General features: G+C 42.5%; 1 long non-coding RNA gene across 1 annotated transcript in view; it reads right to left on the bottom strand.

The window, feature by feature from the left end:
* Positions 1-1,729: 1,729 nt before the first annotated feature.
* Positions 1,730-19,709, bottom strand: part of LOC117065772 — a 91,093-nt gene continuing 73,113 nt past the window's right edge. The window contains exons 2-3 of the long non-coding RNA XR_004430034.1: positions 16,148-16,297; positions 1,730-3,590 (exon numbers count right to left, since the gene is read on the bottom strand). This is a non-coding gene — a long non-coding RNA (uncharacterized LOC117065772). The remainder of the gene's footprint in view (positions 3,591-16,147; positions 16,298-19,709) is intronic.

Below are 19,709 nucleotides of genomic sequence, written 5' to 3'. Positions count from 1 at the left end.
AGCAGAGATTGCACCACTGCACTCCAGCCTGGGTGACAGAGCACTGTCTCAAAAAAAAAAAAAAAAAAAAAAAGGGATTCTCATTCCAGTTTACAGATCAGGAAATAAAAGTCCTGACAGTTGATACTACTTGGCCAAGTCTCCATTAGGCCAAGGGTTCACAACCAGGTCCCTGCCCCCAGTCAGGGCTAAGTTCCATCTTCCTCCAGCCCCTGGTGTGCAGATGATTAGTGAATTAAGGGGAGTGGACAGCAGTGAGGGCCTGGCATAGGCATGCAGGCAAAGCATGGGGACTCAGTTCACAAATACTAATGAAACTGCATGGAGGAAGAAAATGTACTTCCCCAAAAGATAAAAACCTATTCAGCTGGTGTCAGAGGGCAGCATTATTCTGCTAAAAGGACAAATTTGAGCATGATTCATTCTTGGCAGTTCCATTACTAAGGGCAGTGGGTGTTTCCAAGTGAAACCAGGGGAATTTTCTACTGAGATGGGCTCTCCAAGTTGCTAGATGAAGTATTAATGTGCATTGTGGAAGCTCGAAGGGCATTTAGATATTGCCTATGAACTTCTGGTTAGAACACCAAAATCCAGAGTGAGGAAGCGATCTAACAATGTTATAAAAATGTAAGAGGAATGGAAATGTCTATCCCTCTGAAGCAAAAACGTGTAGAGAAGAGCTTTCGGGATGCCAGTCCAGCCACAGATCCCTGAGTGTCACCCCATCCACCTTTGCACTCCCTGCCACACACAGATAAATGCATATATACAACACACGCACACGCATGGGCCTGGGCCCCAGCAGCCATACTTCTGTAATGTGACTCTGACCTCTCAGCCATAGGTGCTTACAACAGGTGTGGACTTGTGGACACCTGACCCAAGCTGGACAACTCAATTCCTCTCTCTCCAGAATTAAGGTCAAGAGAAAAAGCAAATGAGAAAGTATTGCTGAGCAATGTGGGTATCAAGTCTCTAGAAGAAAAATCCACAACCTTGGGCCCTAGAGGTTCCTACTGCATGCTTCCTTTTCCTGATCATGAGTTATTTGACTTTTTCTTTGACTTTCAGAGCTACTGCCTCAGGATCCTTCCAGCAAATTTTACCTGAGCGTAAGCTAATTTGAAGTGGGTTTGTGATACTCGCAACCAAAAGAATCTCAACTAAGTTATGAGACAGCCCCAGGCAAATGATAAATACCCTCTCCTAATGCTGCTTCGTCCTGTCAGCAATAGATTTAATAATTAACCGGTTAAATTATCAATTTATGGAAGTAATTATCATAAGGTGAAATACTTGTTTTAAAAAGCTATCTCTTTTTTTGGAAAGTTTGATGGCTCTTAAATAGCTATTAGAAAATATACTTTTAAGTTAAATAACTTGTATATGTTTGTGTACACATATACACACAGAGACACTAATATTGGAAAGTTAATTGAATTGTCAATTGTGTAATAAGAAATTTTAAGTTAAAGTTCATTTTTAGTTTTGTCAGTTATAAAATACTGTTTACTTGTTGCAGAAAATTTGAAATTGTGTTACAGTTTTGTCCCACAGATTATCCCACAGGGCTTTACTTATAGTTTATCTGATCCTAATCACAATCTGTAAGGTAATCACTATCCCTGTTTAAACAGAAGAAACTGTGTGTTGTATAGTGTGTGTGTGTGTGTGTGTGTGTGTGTATGTGTGTGTGAGAGAGAGAGAGAGAAAGAGCACCCAAATCATTAAACCAAACAAGTTTATAGCACAGACTAACCGTAAAAAATATGGAAAAGCATAATGATTACTATAAAGCAATTCATAATACTTATTGGGAGCAAATGCATGCAGAAAAAGCTTACTTTGGAGAACCTATTCAGATTTATGCTCTGCAGCCAACATAAATATGAAAAAGAGTCTATACACTTGCACTGCATTTGGCAAAAATGAGTAAAAGCGAGGGATGCCTTGGATACACTTCCTGACTCACACTTGCCACTGAGGCAGGCAGGAGGGAGCAGAGCATTATGGAAAATAATCATTTGTAGGCAGCTCTGATGTGAATGTGGTTTGCATAGTTGAAGGAGGTATGCTCTTGTCAATGGTGCTACAGCTTCCATGTCAAAAGGCAGGTCTCTCCTAAAAACGTTAAGCATTCACTTATCTCCTCTAAGACGTGAGCAGATTCTATTTTACACACCCATGCGGAAGTCAGCAGGGGTGTTTTAAGGGCTCCCTCAGTTATTAATTGACATTTAGGAAGGGTGCAGTGGCTCACGCCTGTAATCCTAGCACCTTGGGAGGCCAAGGTGGGCAGATCATGAGGTCAGGAGTTCGAGACCAGCCTGACCAACATGGTGAAATCCTGTCTCTACTAAAAATACAAAAATTAGCTGGGTGTGATGGCATGCACCTGTAATCCCAGCCACTCAGGAGGCTGAGGCAGGAGAATTGCTTGAACCCAGAAGGCAGATGTTGCAGTGATCTGAGATCATGCCACTGCACTCAAGCCTGAGTGACAGAGCAAGACTCCATCTCAAAAAAAAATAATAATTAAAAATAATTTCACAAGTAATCTATGTTCACTAGAAAAGTTTGAACTTACAACTAACAAAAAATAATAAACTCTTCTATTGATATCTGGATGAATGAATGTCCTTTCATACTTTTCTAAATATCTATATAAATGCACATATATTTCATGAAAATGAGGTGAAAATGCCTGCTTTATTTTACATAACAATATATTGTCAGCATTTTGTCATTGTAGGGAAACAATTCTCCATGAGCCTCTCACATTTCTGCACGTCTTGTGAGCAGAGGCACTCTCCACCTATTTTCCTGTCTATCTTTTCATGGATATTTATATAGTGAACGGGTGTGGAAGATAGGGATAGCATACCCCTTCAGAACAATGGCAGATGTGTTTATTGTTAACTATAAAAGATTTGGGTTTCCTAAGCTTGGAGTTCCTGTTCTGTAATACAGCCACTGATGGCAGTGCTAGTGTTACCTGGCTCTTTCTTGTCACTTTGTGGGAACTGGGACTTGAGAAACTGGCAGGGAAAAAAATACCCTGAAATTCCGACTCCTGATATTGCTGTGAGTATTAGAGACCTCTGTTCCTGACCCAGGGGTCTTGTGTCTTCTTTCATGAAGCTATGGCAGAGTTGTTAACTTATAAGTTGGGTAAAATCTGACTCCCCATGGTACTAGACAATTATATTGCTAAACTATTGTTCAACATCATCATTCTTGATAGCTGTGTTTTGACAAGTGCACTCCGATGTCTTTATCCAATTCCCTGTCGTTGGATTCTTAAACTGTTTTCATGGTCTTGCCCTTGAATATAATATTTGCATACAACGTATTTATACATTCATCCCTTATAAATAACTTTTCTGGATGAAAACTTAAGGAACTTTTACCTTTGATGAACTACATATTAAATACCATTTGAGATTTTCTGGATATTTAGCAATTAATTTCTATTGACTGCTCCTGTATCAGTGGTCCTCAAGGTCAGGCTCATTGACGGGATGGATGGGGCAACCTACGACAGAAGATGGGATGGCTCAAGTGTCAGGGGCCAGTCATCCCAGGGTTAGCTATGAAAATAGAAGGCAAAAGGTCAGAAGTCCAAAAGGATGATATAGCTCAAAAACCTCAAAAATACATTCTCACCCTAATATTCCATCTCTACAGTTCAACATGTACTTGTTGCCAAGCTCATGCATGTGAGACAAAACAAAGCCAAGGCCAAAGCCTGGCTAATTCGGCTGGTAATAGACAGTGAACCACTTACAGATTTAGACAGTTTATTATTTTTATATAGACAGTGAAAAGGGGGGCCAGTTTCCCATGATCTTTCCCAAACACCCAACTGGGCAACACTGAAATGGAAGGGATCGGATGACTACACCATGAGCTGGGACACTTGCAGATTTTGGCTGAACAGTTTCATGTTCTGCAGCTCTACTTTTGGAGTGGGGGAAACAGGGCAGAAAGTGCCAAACCTTGTCAGCACCCTGAAGACTTTGAGAGACTAACTCATGACAGCCTCCCAAGGAGAGAGGAAGATGAGTGGGAGATGCCTTCACAGCAACTCTTACAAGCCTCTTGTCCTTGGAGGAGCACAGGCATTGTGCCAAGTCATTCAAGAGGTAGCTTGTCTGATTAGGTACAAGTCACCAGGGCACCATGGTGGAACCATTGCTCCACACTTACCTTTTTATCCTATTCTCTCACATTTCCTCCAACCTCTGTCCATACGCTACTGCCTGCTGTTGCACGTTCTCCGGATATACGCCCCATGCTCCTGCAGCTATGCCTTAGTTGCAGGTGAGCCTTTAACTGGGGTCATTTTCCTCCATTTCATACCACCTAGCAAAGTCCCAATGACCTCCAAGCTGAGCTTGGTGCCTTAATATATTTAATGATGATGACATCCCAAGAGCCCAGCAGGGTGGGTATAGTATACTCATTTTACAGAAAAGGAGGGGAGTTGTTAGGGAACTTTCTCAGAGCTCTCCAGTAGCAGAGCCAGGACTCAACTCCTTTGATCCTTCGCAGGACGCAGCACAAAGCCTAACTCATAGCAAGTTAGCACAAAATGTCTGGAGAGTCACATCAAATGAATTGCAGCAAGGGGGCACAAGAGGAATTGAATCCACAATCTTGGATAATCGGATCTAATGGTGGGTGCCAGAGCAACCGATGTTCAAGGGACATGAGGCATGGGGCGCTATCAGAGTCAGAGCTAACTCGGCCTGAATCCTGGGCCTTGTATAGTCTGGTCTTGAAAGGGGAGGGCCCAGTGCTGGTAGAGCTGGGGGCTAGCTGTGCTACTGGAAGCTTGTGTTTGAGGAGAGAGGATTTGAGCATAGAAGGGGCATCACTAGGTTTGGGGTTCATCCTGATGTTCCCTAGCTTCTCCCTTCTCTCTGGAGTCCCTTCTCCTGCTGGCCTGTCTTTAGCCCTTTTAGTTCCAATCACTTTATCCTTTCAGCCTGGCTGAGCTCCCCCACTGGTCTCATTCTCCTCTTACCAGACCTGGGGTTGTCTGCTGCTTTTGGAATTCACCGTTAGGAGACGAGGAGGCAGCCACAAGTTGACTAAGCAAGGGTTATTGTCTATTTTAAGTTTCAAAGGTATCTCTGGAAATAAACACAGTTTTTTGCAAGAGTGAAATGGCATCTGTGGTAGAATTGGAAAGACAGTTGTCGTTTTGCTTGGAGTTCCTCTTCTACAGATGGCAGCTGGGCCTTTCAAAGTCAAGGGTGACAGTCTGCACGTGGCTTCTCCCCAGCACTGTACTGGGTGGTGGGGGTGGGGTGCAATACACTAGAAATAAACTTCCCTGGTTTGCTGCTGTGATTGAGGCTTCCTTCCCCCACCCCTCATCAGTCAGGATGCAGGACTCCCCACCTAGGTATCTTCCACATTGAAAATTGTGCTGTGTTGATAAAATATGGCACAGAGATTCAACCCACAGGGGCTTTGGGGCTAGGTAGGTATGGCTGTAAGCCTCAGCACTGCCCCTCTACAGCAGCTTTTGTAATGTTGAGCAAGTGACTTTGCCTCTCAGAGCCTCCATTTCCTCATGGGTAAATGGGTATAAGAGGATCTGCCTCCTAGGGTGATAGGGATGGATTTAGGGAAATGGTGCATGTCAAGAGCTTATGAGTATGTGGCCACAGCAGGAATTCATTACTGTGGCTCTATGACTGTTATCAAAGCTGTGGCCCACACGTACACCCAGCTAGTCTGCCGCAGGCTGTGATGCCTGCTACAGTGGAGCTATGATTGTAACTGTAGCCCGACCCCGGAATCCCTGGGTCCCACACCTATGGATTCAACCAACTACAGATCAAAAATACTAGAAAAAATTAAAAATAGCAATACAACAAAAATACAAATAAGAAAACCCATATAACAACTATTTACATAGTATTTAGGTATTGTAAGTAATCTAGAGATGATTTAAAGTATACAGAAGGAAGTGTGTAGATTCTATCCAAATACTATGCCACTTTGTATCAGAGACTTAAGCATCCGTGGATTTTGGTGTCTGGCACTGGGGGGTCCTGAAACCAATTCCCCATTAATATTGGGGATGACTGTATTATTATTGGACCATCTTCTCCTTTGGGGAAACCAGATCTCCACCAGCATTAATAAGGCAATTGCTATGCCAGAGAGCATTAATATTGAGAATCTCATGTTTTCATGTCACAACATCATATTTAAGGATATGTAAGACTTCTTTATCACTGGCAATAAACTCTAAAGATAAATGAGCCAGAGCCACCAAGGAATAAAAACTCCCCATCTTTGACTGTACGTGCCCAAGGATGATGCTGTTACCCTTAGATCTAAGCCCTAGGCCTGAACACAAGCAAATGGCTGTTGGTTAGTGGCCCTGGAGATCTGGAGGACTGAACAGAAACTCCCCAAATGATAACGTTCTGGGGAGTCATAGCACTGATGCATTCACTAGGCATCTACCTGTCATCTGGAGAAAGTCCATGCTGCTTCAAATTCAGAGACTGTGCCCAAGGCATCATATGGATTTTCCTCCTCTCCATCCCACTCTATGCTGTGAAACTGAGATTAATTGAACTGCTAAAATGATGAAACTGTATATACCAGCTAATTTTCCAATGGTCAGCATGACTTTTTATAAAAGTGTGTTCAGCATTTGAAAATGTATATTTTCTAACATCTCACCATGAAATACATATCAGAAAGCAAAGTTTTAAATGATTTTCTTTTATACCAACAAACTAGGAAGTATGAGATGTTCATTTGCCCTAGAGTTAGCAATTGCATAACCAATTATGAAATCTGAGAATATCACAGTTGACTTAAGCAGCAAATAGTCATGCCTATGTAATTCCATTTAACTGGTTACTCAGCTCTTTTTGAAAGGCATTATTAAGCTTGTTAGGGAACCTCAAAGGGAATCAGTTTCATTAAGCAACTAAACAATTAGACCTTGGAGTATTTAAAAAGATTACAGGCAGACAAATAGTACTGCAGACTGGCCTGTGAAATACATTCAAGAACTCAATAGACAGAAATAAAGATTTACAAAAGTCTTTCTTCCGATTGCGTTCCTTCTAATTACCTTTTTAATTGTGTTTTTTCTAATTGAGATTAATTGTTTTTTCCCAATGTAAGATATTTAGTGCATAAATATATGCATATTATCTTCATAATATTTGTATCACAGATAAACTAAAAGAAGAAAATGACCGATTTCAAGAAATAACCAATATCAGTACTTTGCTCTAAACTTTCCAGAGGCCTATATAGTACCACCAGATAGCTAAAAGCCTAGGGGCCCAAGTCAGAGTGACTGGATTTATAGCTTAGTTTTATCGCTTATTGACTCTTTGATTTTGAAAATTCACTTAAGCTTCTTTTGATTCTGTTTTCTTATCTGTGTAATTGGGATTTTAAATTGTACCTCTGTACAGCATTTTTGGATGATCAAATGAGATAGTATGTATAAAGTCTTAATGGCTGGTATTCAGTAAGTCTTCAATAAATATTAGCTATTTTATATATCTTATATAGACAGTGTATAATCAAAATGGGATTTTATTGTATCTTCTGTTTTTATAGTTCACTTTTTATTTACTGGCATATTGTGAAGATTTTTCTCTATAAATGGATGCACATCTCTTTATTATTTTTAATGGCTATATAATATTGCATCATCTGGTGCTTGATAAATTACCAGGTAGGAAGCTAAGCAAAGCCATGGTTTGGGCCCCACCCTTCCTTGCTAGAGCTCAGTGAGGGCAAAGCTCCGCGCCCAATCCCAGGTCACCCCTGATGCACCAGAGTGAGTGTTTTTACCTTGGTTCAAACCCTGTGACCAAGTTCTCAGCATTCATGGGCTCCTTTGCCCAGCTAGCAGAGGCACTAGGGATTCCCACCACTGAAGGCTGCCCAGGGAAGAGAGCCTCTTTCTTTGCTTCTAATAAACCAGCATCTCTGTCATTTGCATAACTTCTGGAGAAGGGCCAACACATTTCGGGAAGATGCTTGTTTTCTTTCAGAGGCAGCTGAAACTCATTTGAATAACCAAGTCAAATAAATTCAGAAGAAGCCAGCGCAGCATGAAAGCAAGGATTATCATTCTTGTTCCTGCCATATCCCCAGCAAGTAGCACAGTGAACCAACTGCAGAATGATAGACTCCCTGCTACAGGATGTGCAAGGTGACCTGGTCTTCCTTTACAGGTAAGCTAATGGAGGCGTGACCCCAGGTCACATGAAAAGGAAGAGGCAGAACAGAGGAAATCTCAGATATTTGGACTTCATGTTCAGAGTTCTTCCCACTCCACTCTGCTACCTTCTACTCTCTCTCACCCAAGAGAGACTGAAAGTGCTACAGTTGATCCCTTTTGTTCCCACTTGGTCAGGACATCTTGGGGAAAATTAGGGTGGACAGAGCTACATGGGTTGGGGAGGAATAGAGTACAAGGTAACATCAATGAAAACAAGTTGGTAAAAAGAGAAAGTGATGTTACCAATTCAATCCTCTAAGTGTCTAACTCAACAACAACAGCAGCAAATACACTGTGTGTGTCCACCATTGGAGCATCCCATCTAAGAGTTTGATGCATGGAGAAGACAAAGTTCAGTTCCTGGCAAGATGAGAGGAAACATCGTTCTGATCTAATATGGAATCCATTCTCAGCTCTAGCATTTCCCCCCCAAGGACCGTGTAGATGTATGATGTTCCCTGACTTATCTTTTCAAAATGCAAATCTAGGTTTGTGGTTCCCTGCCTTAAACCCTGTCAGTGCCTCTCCATTGTCTTCTGAGTGATCTACTAACCCCTCAGCAGGAATCTTTGGGGGTGAGAGCAGCAAGGAAGGGGTAGGATGATTATGAGTTTCTTAATTACACATTTCTCGAGGTCTGGAGCCCTCCAGTAATGGTGTCTGGCAGAAAACAGCCTTACCCTGCAGTTGTCTAGAAGTGGGTGACAAAACCCAGCAGGGCCAGGCCCAGAGTACTGGTCCTACCTTGACCACAGGACCTCAGCCTTATAGATTTCTGCAGTGCGAACCCAGAGAAGATAGATGCATGGAACAGACCAAAGCAGTTGCTTGCTTTTCCCCCACAAGGCCCTTAGTGTCTGAGGCTCACCCCGTCTAATGGACTTGGAGTTCGAGACAGCCGTTGACCCTGTTGTTTTTCCAGTTTGATATTAGTTATCAGTGTGCTCAGCCCTTATCTTTTAGATATTTGGCATTCAAACCCCAATCGGGACTCTTGTACATCAGCTGGCTAGGAAACATTTTGGGGAATTGGATGGTGGCTACCTGTCAGCTACCAGTTGGATTCGGGTGCTGTCTTTCAACATCAGTGTGTACTTATGCAGTTTATTGCATTTTAAAATTGTTACATAAAAATCAGTAAAAATGAAAACTGGAGGGCTGATATTAATGGTAAAAATTACTGGTCTTGTAAATGCATACAATTGAAGCAAAGTTGAAAAGCAATAGCATGTTAACAGTCTGATTTTGAAGAACATGTATAAAATAGAAGGCAATATATTGACAACATAATTTTCTATGCCTTAAAGGGCTAGTAAGAATTTTCATAATTTGTCTCTCAGAGAACAGAAGTCTTCTTCTAAAATATATTATGTATTTTCAGTTTTCACACATCTGACTGATGTCCAGTAGGAAGATCTTGACATCAAGAATCTCCTGCCACAAGGAAAGCTTTAGGGGGAAATGTGAGCAAAGTGCAGAGGGTGAGGCTGATGAGAGGCGTGGACAGGTGGGGCAGTACTGAGTTCTGAAGGCTGCCCTGATGCTGAGATTCTATAGCTGGGGCTACCCTCATGACCCCCAAAACTCTCTTATCACTAAATACCAAAGGACCGTCCCCTAAGGACTGATGGACCAGATTCACAGTGTTAAAAGAAAAACTTTAAATAAATTAAATATAACAGAGTTTAAGCAAGAGAAAGAAAAGGATTCATGAATCAGGCAGCCATCAGAATCACAGCAGATTCAGAGAGATTCTAGCACTTGCCACATGGTCAGAGCAAATTTATGGACAGAGGGAAAAAAAAGTAGCATGCAGAAAACAAAAGTGAGGTCCAGAAACAGCTGGATTGGTTACAGTTCTGCATTAACCTCCTTTGCACATGTTTGAACAGTTAACTGCCTATGAGTGTCTCAAGCATGGCTGCTGGGATTGACTGAGACTCGGCTAGCTTATAGAAGCATAGTCCTGCATTAGTGTTCAGTTTGCCTGCCTCCTATGTTAGGTTACAGTTCCTCCATAAGAACTCAAGAATGAGAGTACAAAGGCTTTCTCAGACCAGATTTTAGTTTGATTTTACAGTGATGTGGGAACTTAGTGTGAGATGTGGGGAAAAGGCACGGGCTAAGAGTTTAGGAGGAGGTGGCTTGAAGCCAGTGATATGCTCTTGGATGGAAACAGCTTTCTACTTTCACTCAGGGGTGAAGACAACAGGACCACAGGCTATAAAGAACTGTGCTCTACGGAAATGAGACAGAAATGCCTATTGTGAGCCTCGCGTGCCTAGTACATAAATGTTTATTACACGTTGATGGTCCCCTTTTGTCAAGTAGAGGAAGCAGAAGATGGTCACATTATTTTATTACATCTGTGTCAGTCATGTAGTTACCAAGTGCCCCTTGCTGTTCTCTCTAATCTTTTCAGTTTATCTTTTAGCTACTGTCATTAGGGGAAAGGAGATAAAGCGAACTGACATTTGCAGGTGGCGCTGCTGTGTGTGATTATGGAGAGACAATGTGAATGGCACCCTTGGCATTGCACAGTGCACAACCTATGCAGCTGTACAGGATGATCCTGGCTGTTGTTTGCCTCCTATTGTTATAGTAGGTAGCTAGTCATGCATGAAAAGGGCAGGATAGGGTTCCCTCCCACAGGCATCAGGAATGTCAGGCGACCATCAAGTAATATGGTCAGGCGGTTGTTACACTGTTTCTCTAAAATAATAATTGGTCGCAGCCAGCACTACAGAAAGGCAGTCTCCCAATAGACAGAAAAAACCTGAAACTGGTGATCAGCAGCTTCCTGATAAGATCTTGGGAGTTGGGTGAGTGGACTCAAGCGTGTACACTAAGAGGCAAAATGGTGGAGTTTAACTGGTATATGACCTTCTAAGAGCCTTCAACTGGTAAGGGAAGAATGCCTCAAGTGAGCATCATACAACTCCAGTAAATGGTTGTAGCGGCCCCTCCCAAGTGCTAGCAGGCCACTGTGCATGCGGATATCCCACATCAAGGGAAAAATCGGGGGAGAAGAGAGGCAAGCTCCAAAAAGTGTGCCAATATTATAGAACCCTGAGTCAAAGGTCAAACCGGGCACTTGATCTCTCAAGTTGGCTGCTTGGCCCTCTTCCAAGTGTATATGCCTTCCTTTCATTCCTGCTCTAAAGCTTTTAATAAACTTTCACTCCTGCTCTGAAACTTGCCTCCCTCGTTCTCTCACTCTGCCTCATGCCCATTCAGTTGAATTCTTTCTTCTGAGGAGGGAAGAACTGAGGTTGCTGCAGACCCATGTGGATTTGCTGCTAGTAACACTATGCTTGTGGTATGTGCTAGATCTTCCTATTATCATATCAAATTGCACTCCTAAGAGCCCTGGGAGGTGGGATTATCCCCACTTGTCACTAAAGAAATAATGAGTTGGAAAAGTTGAAGGATGTCCCAAGATCACAAACAAGGAAGTGGTGAGACTAGAATGAAAACTCTAGTCTGACTCAGCTAGCTCTCTCCTTCCTTCCTTCCTTCCTTCCATTCCTTCCCTTCTTCCCTTCCTTCTCTTCCTTGTCTTCCTTCTCTTCCTTCCCTTCTTTCCTTTCCTTCCTTCCCCTTCCTTCCTTCCTTCCTTCCATCCTTCCTTCCATCCATCCTTCCTTTCTTTTTCTTTCTCTCTCTCTCTCTTTCTTTCTCTCTTTTTCTTTATTATACTTTAAGTTCTAAGGTACTTGGAGCTGAATGCACCTAAATGCAAATGAACCATCCACCTAAGAGTGCAAAACCTATGCAATACACAGAAGCCCCTCATTCCCTCATTGCATGAGACTTTCTGTGTCTGGCATTGGCTCCCAGAGACTGGCTCTCTGGAAGTTTGAGGAGGAATTAGGGCTTTAGCAGGGGCCTGGGTTCTTCAGTCTGGAATCTGTACACTGAATTGTAAACTCTCATTTGAATTTGATCTCCTGCCTTAGCTCCAGAATCTCTTCCTCCTCTTCCTCCTTGATACTTCTTTTCATCTTTGTGTGTGAGGGGTGGGAGTCCCTGCATTAGTTAATGCTCAGTGTCCTTCACAGCTGGGGCAGCAATTCTAACATTGAGCTAGTAAAACATCAGAAGAGGAAAGAGAAAAGTCTGCCCCTGTTACAGGAAAGGGATCCCAATCCAGACCCCAAGAGAGGGTTCTTGGATCTTGCATAAGAATTTAGGGAGAGTCCACAATGCAAAGTGAAAGCAAGTTTATTAGGAAAGTAAAGTGGTAAAAGGATCACTCGATAGACAAAGCAGGACATTCCCGAAAGTAAGAGGGGCAATGTGTCCACCGTCAGTACAATGCTTGTTTATAGACAGGATGAAAAAGATTAGGCCAGGTGCAGAGGCTCACACCTGTAATCCCAGCACTTTAGGAGGCTGGGGCAGGTGGATCATGCGTTCAGGAGACCAAGACCATCCTGGCCATCATGGTGAAACCTTGTCTCTACTAAAAATACAAAAAATTAGCCGGGCATGGTGGTGGTACGCACCTATAGTCCCAGCTACTTGGGAGGCTGAGGCAGGAGAATTGCTTGAACCCAGGAGGCGGAGGCTGCAGTGAGCCAAGATGGCACAACCGCACTCCAGCCTGGGTGACAGAACAAGACTTCATCTCAAAATAAATAAATAAATATAAAATCTTGGGGAGATGTGCTCTGTTATAAGGGTTTGTGATAAAGGACTGATTTTCTTAATTATTGTATTTCCCAGGAATCAGTATTTAAAGCAAAACTAGAAATGCCTTTGTTCTCAAGATATTGGGATATCAGGACACTTCCAAGTCTAGGTCTGTTTAGCAAACATTATCAATCTATTTCCTTAACCGTAAACATCTAGAGGCTAGAAATACCTCAGTTTCTGGGAAGACGGCCCAGCAAGTCTCAACCTCATTTTCCTAGCCCTCACTCAAGATGGAGTCGCTCTGGTTCGAACGCCTCTGATGCGCCTCATCAAAAAGGAAGAGACTGCTGATGCTGCCTTTAGGACAAAGGCACAGAATTGGAAGGAACCTGTAGAGAGGAGCTGCCAGCCCCTATCTTCTCTCCTGCAGAAAGATGTGCTCAGGTCAGAGAAGGATGTTTATGGGCATCAAGGAGAAAGAGAGAGAAAGAGAGAGAGACAGAGAGAGGAAGCGAGGGGTGGGGGGCGGAGAGAGAGAGAGAGAGAGAGAGACAGACAGACAGAGACAGACAGAAACAGAAACTTATTGCAAGGCTATGGTTAGAAATTCCATGGCCTTGATGGAACAGGCAGCCACACAAGTGAGTAAAGCAGGTGGTAGGATCCATGGCAAAATGGAGATGACATGCTCTAAAGGGGCTGTCCCTACTCACAGCCCCAACCAGGTGTGGCCAGGTACTTACCCACGTACTAGGATGTACTAGGACTGGTTTTAAGAAAATCGAAGCTTTTGAATTTTAAAGAAGAATCATAATAGCTACCACTTGTTAAGCACTCAAGGCTGAGGGCAGAGCATTGAGAATCTCTCTATTTGGGAATAAGAGGAAGATCAGAAGTGAATGGAGACAGAAACTCTTGCTATCAAGAGTTGCAAACAAACAGAAAATCATGCATGGAGATAGCAGTGGAAGGGAGGGAGGTGACCATCTGCAGTGGCACCTGGCAGAGAGGTGGAGACCCAGGATGGGCAAGGAAAGACTGGTGAACATAGTGTGCAGGATGGCTTTGGTGACCTCCTAGGGACCAATTTCAGCAGAGGGACAGAGATCAAAGACTACGACGAACAGGGAAGTGGGTGGGTGGAGAAAGCAGATGCAGCAGGTGTGCACCACTCATTTCAAAAGTTTGGCCAAACTCCTTAGAATTCTGAGATTCATATTCCATCCCCATTAGTACTATTAGTTTCAGTGGCTACTTTCAATTAGTTCTGCACTCAGGCATCCGCAGCCTTTTCCTTCCCACTGTTCAAGGCTATTATCAGAAAGAAAAAAGGAAGCAACTCAGTTGGGATCTTCTTTTTAAATGTTCATCAAAGAAAGAAAATCAGCAAAACTGCCCAGTTTATTCCAAGCACAGCAGTGTAGAATCCAACCACCAAATTTAGTTCTGCCTGAATCTCTAATGGGGGAGGTAGAGGTGAAACTGTCATTCTTCAGTGCAAATTTCTTCAGATTTACCTGTAGGTGGGGAAGCTATGAGGCTTCCCTTAGGACAGCATTTTTTTTGGTGACAGTCATTCCTCCAAGACGCAAGACCCCTCTTATGCAAGACTTTGGCTCAAGGTCTCCCTCTTGGTCTTCCTGAAACTTGCTTGGAACTGCAGTGCAGCCTGAGACTTCTGCCCAACCCCTTTCCTGTCCTTCTCTCATTCATTCACAGGTGTCAGAGTGGCACAGCCATTTGAGAGCTCTCACAGTTGCCTCCCCATCACAGGTGTGTGTGTCACAGGTGGTGTGACCACCACCAACACTGACTTCTAAAATATTAATCCAACTGCCCCGACCCTTTTTCTCTTTTTTGAGACAGAATCTCTGTATCACCCAGGCTGGAGTGCAGTGGTGCTATCTCAGCTCACTACAACCTCTGTTTCCTAGATTCAAGCAATTCTCTTGCCTCAGCCTCCCTAGTAGCTGGGACTACAGGTACGCACCACCACACCCAGCTAATTTTTGTATTTTTAGTATAGACAGGGTTTCGACATGTTGGCCAGGCTGGTCTTGAACTCCTGACCTCATGATCCACCCGCCTGAACCTCTCGAAGTTCTGGGATTACAGGTATGAGCCACTGCACCCGGCCCCCTGACCCTTTTAAGGGAAACAATTGTACTTCTCGTTTAACATTTTGATGTAGTACAGGTTTCTGCAACTGAGTACTTGTAACTGCATTATATTTAGTTGTAATGCCATTTGGGGCACTAGGTATGGTGCATCATATGAGAAGAGGCCTTACATTTGGCTGACTCAGAGTCCAAAGGATAGTGCAAATGTGTTCTAGTTTCCTGATCCTTCCATAGAGACTCCAACCTGGGCACACACGTGGGCATTCCCTTTCTTTCCAGTCTCCTTCCCTGACCTCACAACCATGATTATTTGATTTATTTGAGCTATTTTTTCACCCTAGGGTCCCTGGCTGCATCCCAGAAGTGTGTGCGGCATCTTCAGGTTCTGAGTATCACTCTAGGCTCAATTCTGGAGAGGAAGTGGCAGGCACTTAGCTAAAGAAGCCTTACTTCCTTCGGATTTTTCAGACGTGAGCTTTAAGAGGGCAAATAGCCCCTCCTCTAGCTAAGTTTGCCAGCTTTAGCTCTGATATGCTTTTATGCCACCCTACCAAAGATTTTTTTCCATCTTTTTATTAACTTTGCCAAACATTCCCAGGAGCTCTGCCTGGAGTGATGGAGGTAGGGGGAAAGGGGAAAAAAAAAAAAAACAGAAAACAAACCCATCTCATCACAAGTATAAAGCTCTAAGCATTGGGAGATAATGAACTAAAGTTATATAATTTATTTAAACATTCTTCCACCTGAGAGAGAGCTTAAAACCCCTGAGAGTCTTTTCTGAACTACACAGAGGGGAGTGGAAGAAAAGATGTTCTGATTTAATTCCTACACTTTAATGAAAGCAATTGTCCTGTGTGCATCATTATTTTTCTATTATCTTAATGCATCGGTTAATGAAAATTTTCAGAGCCCATTCACATGGCTACAGTAGCTGAGAAGTTAGATTGCATCCTCTGCCCTGTGGGTACAGATGCAGCTGCACTGCACATGGGTTGCCCTCCACACATCAAAATCTCACCAGTGCTAACCATAAGTTGGGCCACATATGCCAGCCTAAGGGTACAAAGCAGCTTCCATTTCATCCAGATGGATTTCTCTCCCCCATTACCTTCCATTGGCAGCATCACTGCAGAGATAGCCCATTCAGAAGGTGCCCTCTGTGTTGATGGTGGCAGATTCGTAGCTCTTGGGCACCATGGGCACTCAGGGATCCCAGACACTTCAGGCATGACACACAACTTTGGGGCAATAGCTTCCTCTATATGAGAAGACACACTATTTTTAATGTGTAAGGAGTTCAGACTTTATCCACTGCCTGTATATAACAATTTCAGAATTGCCAGCTTTGCTTTTCTGTATTTCTCCCTCTTTTCCTTATTTCTGAGCGCAGAAAGGGCAAAAGCTTATGCAAAGCCTGATGAGAAAAGAGGTAGGAAAGAAGAATGTATTTCCCAGGCAGCTTCATGGGGGTGGGAAGATGAAACTGGTCAAACGGGTCATGATAGGAAAACGACACTAAGGCGGCAGGAACAGGACCATCTGGATGGGAGAGAGTGTACTCATGGCATGGGAGTGAGAAATCTCTGACTAATTGGGGGTGGCAGAGAACAGAACAAGAGAAGTTATAAAGATTTGGGTGTAGATTTTGCTCTTGGATCCCCCATGAATTGTTGAGAGAGACCTGAATAAAATTAAATCCCCTACATGGGCTGCAGTTCTTCAAATGTGATACTCCTCTGAAACTGGCCCACTGGGTCTTAGCTTTATGGACAGGATATTTTGTGTCTTGGCCACTCTGTGTCCATCCACCGTCCAAGCACCAGGACCAATGTGAAGGGACAACAATGTAGAACTACCGGCTTTCAAAGGATGAAGTCACATTAGAGATCATCGAGTCTAGCCTCATATTTAATTCAGGAAACTTCCTCGTGCTCCCTTGCCTTATCTCTGGTTAAAGGATTCCAATAATATGAATTTCAGGTTCATTGTAGAGGCAGTCAAATTGTAAAACTCATGCCTTGAAGTCAGAAGGTGTGTTCCAGACATTTACAATGGTTAAACTCCTATTCCCTGAGTGTCAGGTCTGCCACCTAGAAAAGGGTCACAACAGTCCCTTTCTAGAATATCAATGAGGGGAATAAAGAACTGAATGGATGCAGATACGCTCCAGAAAGAACAATGCAGATTCTAATCATGAGTACAGCCTCCTGACGCAGTGGCCTGGACTGAGCTTATGTGTTGACCAAATATCTGGTCAGATTAGTGAGGTCCAGTGTGGAAACAGTGATAAAATAAGTGATCTGATGGAGTTTTGGTTTTAAAGCTCTGATGATGTGCTTATACCCAGCTATGTTCAATTAATGATGGGAAAGCATGTTCAAAAGACTATCTACACCAGGTGGATAGAGAACCTTGGAAAACCAACACTTTTCCAATCAAAATTATTTCATTCATAGAACATTTTAGTAGCTATTTCAAATATCCTTTCATTTAATGAGCTTGGTATCTGAATAAGAATATATCATAGGAAATGGGAGTCTTAGAAAATCTGACACTAAAGTAGAAAAAAATTGAAAGAAAAATATTCCAAAATAATTAAGAGTGCAGGAATTTGAGGAGAGCTTATTTTTCTTCTATGTGTGAAAAATATCTACAATAATGCTATAATGCCTTAAAAATAACAATCGTGTTATAACAATACTCAGCACAATTTAATGGGTATCTTTATGTATGTTCTTAGGTTAATTATTTCACCTTTCACTACTTCAGTTTCTTCATCTTCAGAGCAAGGGGATTCAAATAGATGCTACATAAGGACCTTTCTTCTAACAACTCTATTTTATTGTGTGAAAATTTCACTTACATACAATAGATGTCACCCCATTGAAAAATCTTTCACCTTCACAGTAGATTATTTTTCCATAGGAAAAACACATCTTTTGTTAACAATTATAAGCATCTTGCCTCAGAAATAATAAATAGAAGAATGGTAGACATTTTGCATCTTGGAAATTTTTCACTAATGCAAGAGCAAATAATACAAGAATGATAGACGTTTTGCATTTTGGAAATCTTTGACTAATACAAGAGCTATGACACTGTGACTGGCCATGAAAGGATGGGTGTTATACAGCACATTTACACCTGGTTTACCCAATGAAAACTGGCGAGTTTCAGACGAGTTAGTGCCCTTTGAGCCCATCTCTTTTGTGGTGCATAAGCCTCACTGCCATTTGCTGCACACACGACCTGAGTGCTCATCTGTCCCAGGGCAGCTGCTGTTGCCTGAGTTGACTGCCCAGCCCAATAAGCCATTATGTAGACAAGAATGTGGTGGATATGCACAGCAGTGCCTTTGAAATTTGCATGCTCCTTAAAATCAAACTACATCTCATATGCAAAATATAAAATTAAAAGAAATTCATGAATGGCAAATGCTACTGGGTCTAATTTTAAAGTATAATTTAAATAAAATAGAGTACTCACTACACATTGGAAAGGAAGACTTTTAAGAAAACTCCATATGAGTATTTAAAATGTTTGATTTTTGCTGGGTGACACAGTAATAAAAATCCAATATTTGGTGCCAGACAGACTAACTTTCTAGGTCTGATGCTAAGTACTTAGCACCTCTGAGTTTCAGTTACTTCACTGGTAGAATGGGCATGTGGTAGATTTCTTTCTCCTTCCTTAGATAACCTGAGTTATCTTTAATTCTGTGGTATAGTTTATAAAATGTTGGAAATATTTTATACATATCTACATTTGCTTTCAAAGTTTCCTGGTACACGTGATAGCAGCAATACATCTCCATCTCACTGTGCTCTCCTTGACTATTGATGAAAGGAACCGGGAAGAAAGGCTAGGGTTTCTCACCATTATGATTACTAATTTGCTAAAGCATTAAATTAATAGCAGATCCCAGGTCCTAATCCTCCAGTCCCATAAAGGGATAAAGGCACGTCTACTCTACCACCAGCTATTTATGCTGTTATCTTGTTGCTTCTTGAAAATGAAGCTATTTCTTACATGCATGGATAATCCACTTTTTAATTTTTATTTTTTGATGAGTCTCACTCTGTCCTCGAGGCTGGAGTGCAGTGGCACAATCTTGGCTCCCTGCAACCTCCGCCTCCCAGGTTGAAGTGATTCTTCTGCCTCTGCCTCCTGAGTAGCTGGGATTACAGGTGCACACCACCACGCCCAGCTAATTTTTGTATTGTTAGTAAAAAGGGGGTTTCACCATGTTGGCCAAGCTGGTCATGAACCCCTGGATGCAAGTGATTCACCTGCCTTGACCTCCCAAAGTACTGGGATTACAGTGTGAGCTACTGCGCTCAGCCAATAACCCACTTTTGAGACTGGATTTTTATAGATGCACATGTGAGACTATGCAGCATAATTTAATACATATTGTCTTATTGTGGGGATAAGAACAAAATATGTATTTGTAAAATTCTACAGTAAAAATGCAGTGCTAGCACTCAGATCCTCATAAATGATAGCATCTGTCGCCATCACTGCTTTTTGCCTCTCCAGCAGCCATCCCCGCTTATACTCCCCTGCTGGGGGAACCTGGATCAATGACAAACAGAAGCTCAAAAGGTTAGAAACTCGCTTTCCGGTTGTTCTTGAGCCACTGGCAGCCATGACACCTAGTTTTATTCAGA

The sequence above is a fragment of the Trachypithecus francoisi genome, unplaced genomic scaffold (genome assembly GCF_009764315.1).
Source record: "Trachypithecus francoisi isolate TF-2019V2 unplaced genomic scaffold, Tfra_2.0 Contig01579, whole genome shotgun sequence".
In the NCBI taxonomy this organism is placed as follows: domain Eukaryota; kingdom Metazoa; phylum Chordata; class Mammalia; order Primates; family Cercopithecidae; genus Trachypithecus; species Trachypithecus francoisi.
Note: the sequence above shows the minus strand (reverse complement) of the source record. Positions and strands in the feature narration are given on the sequence as shown.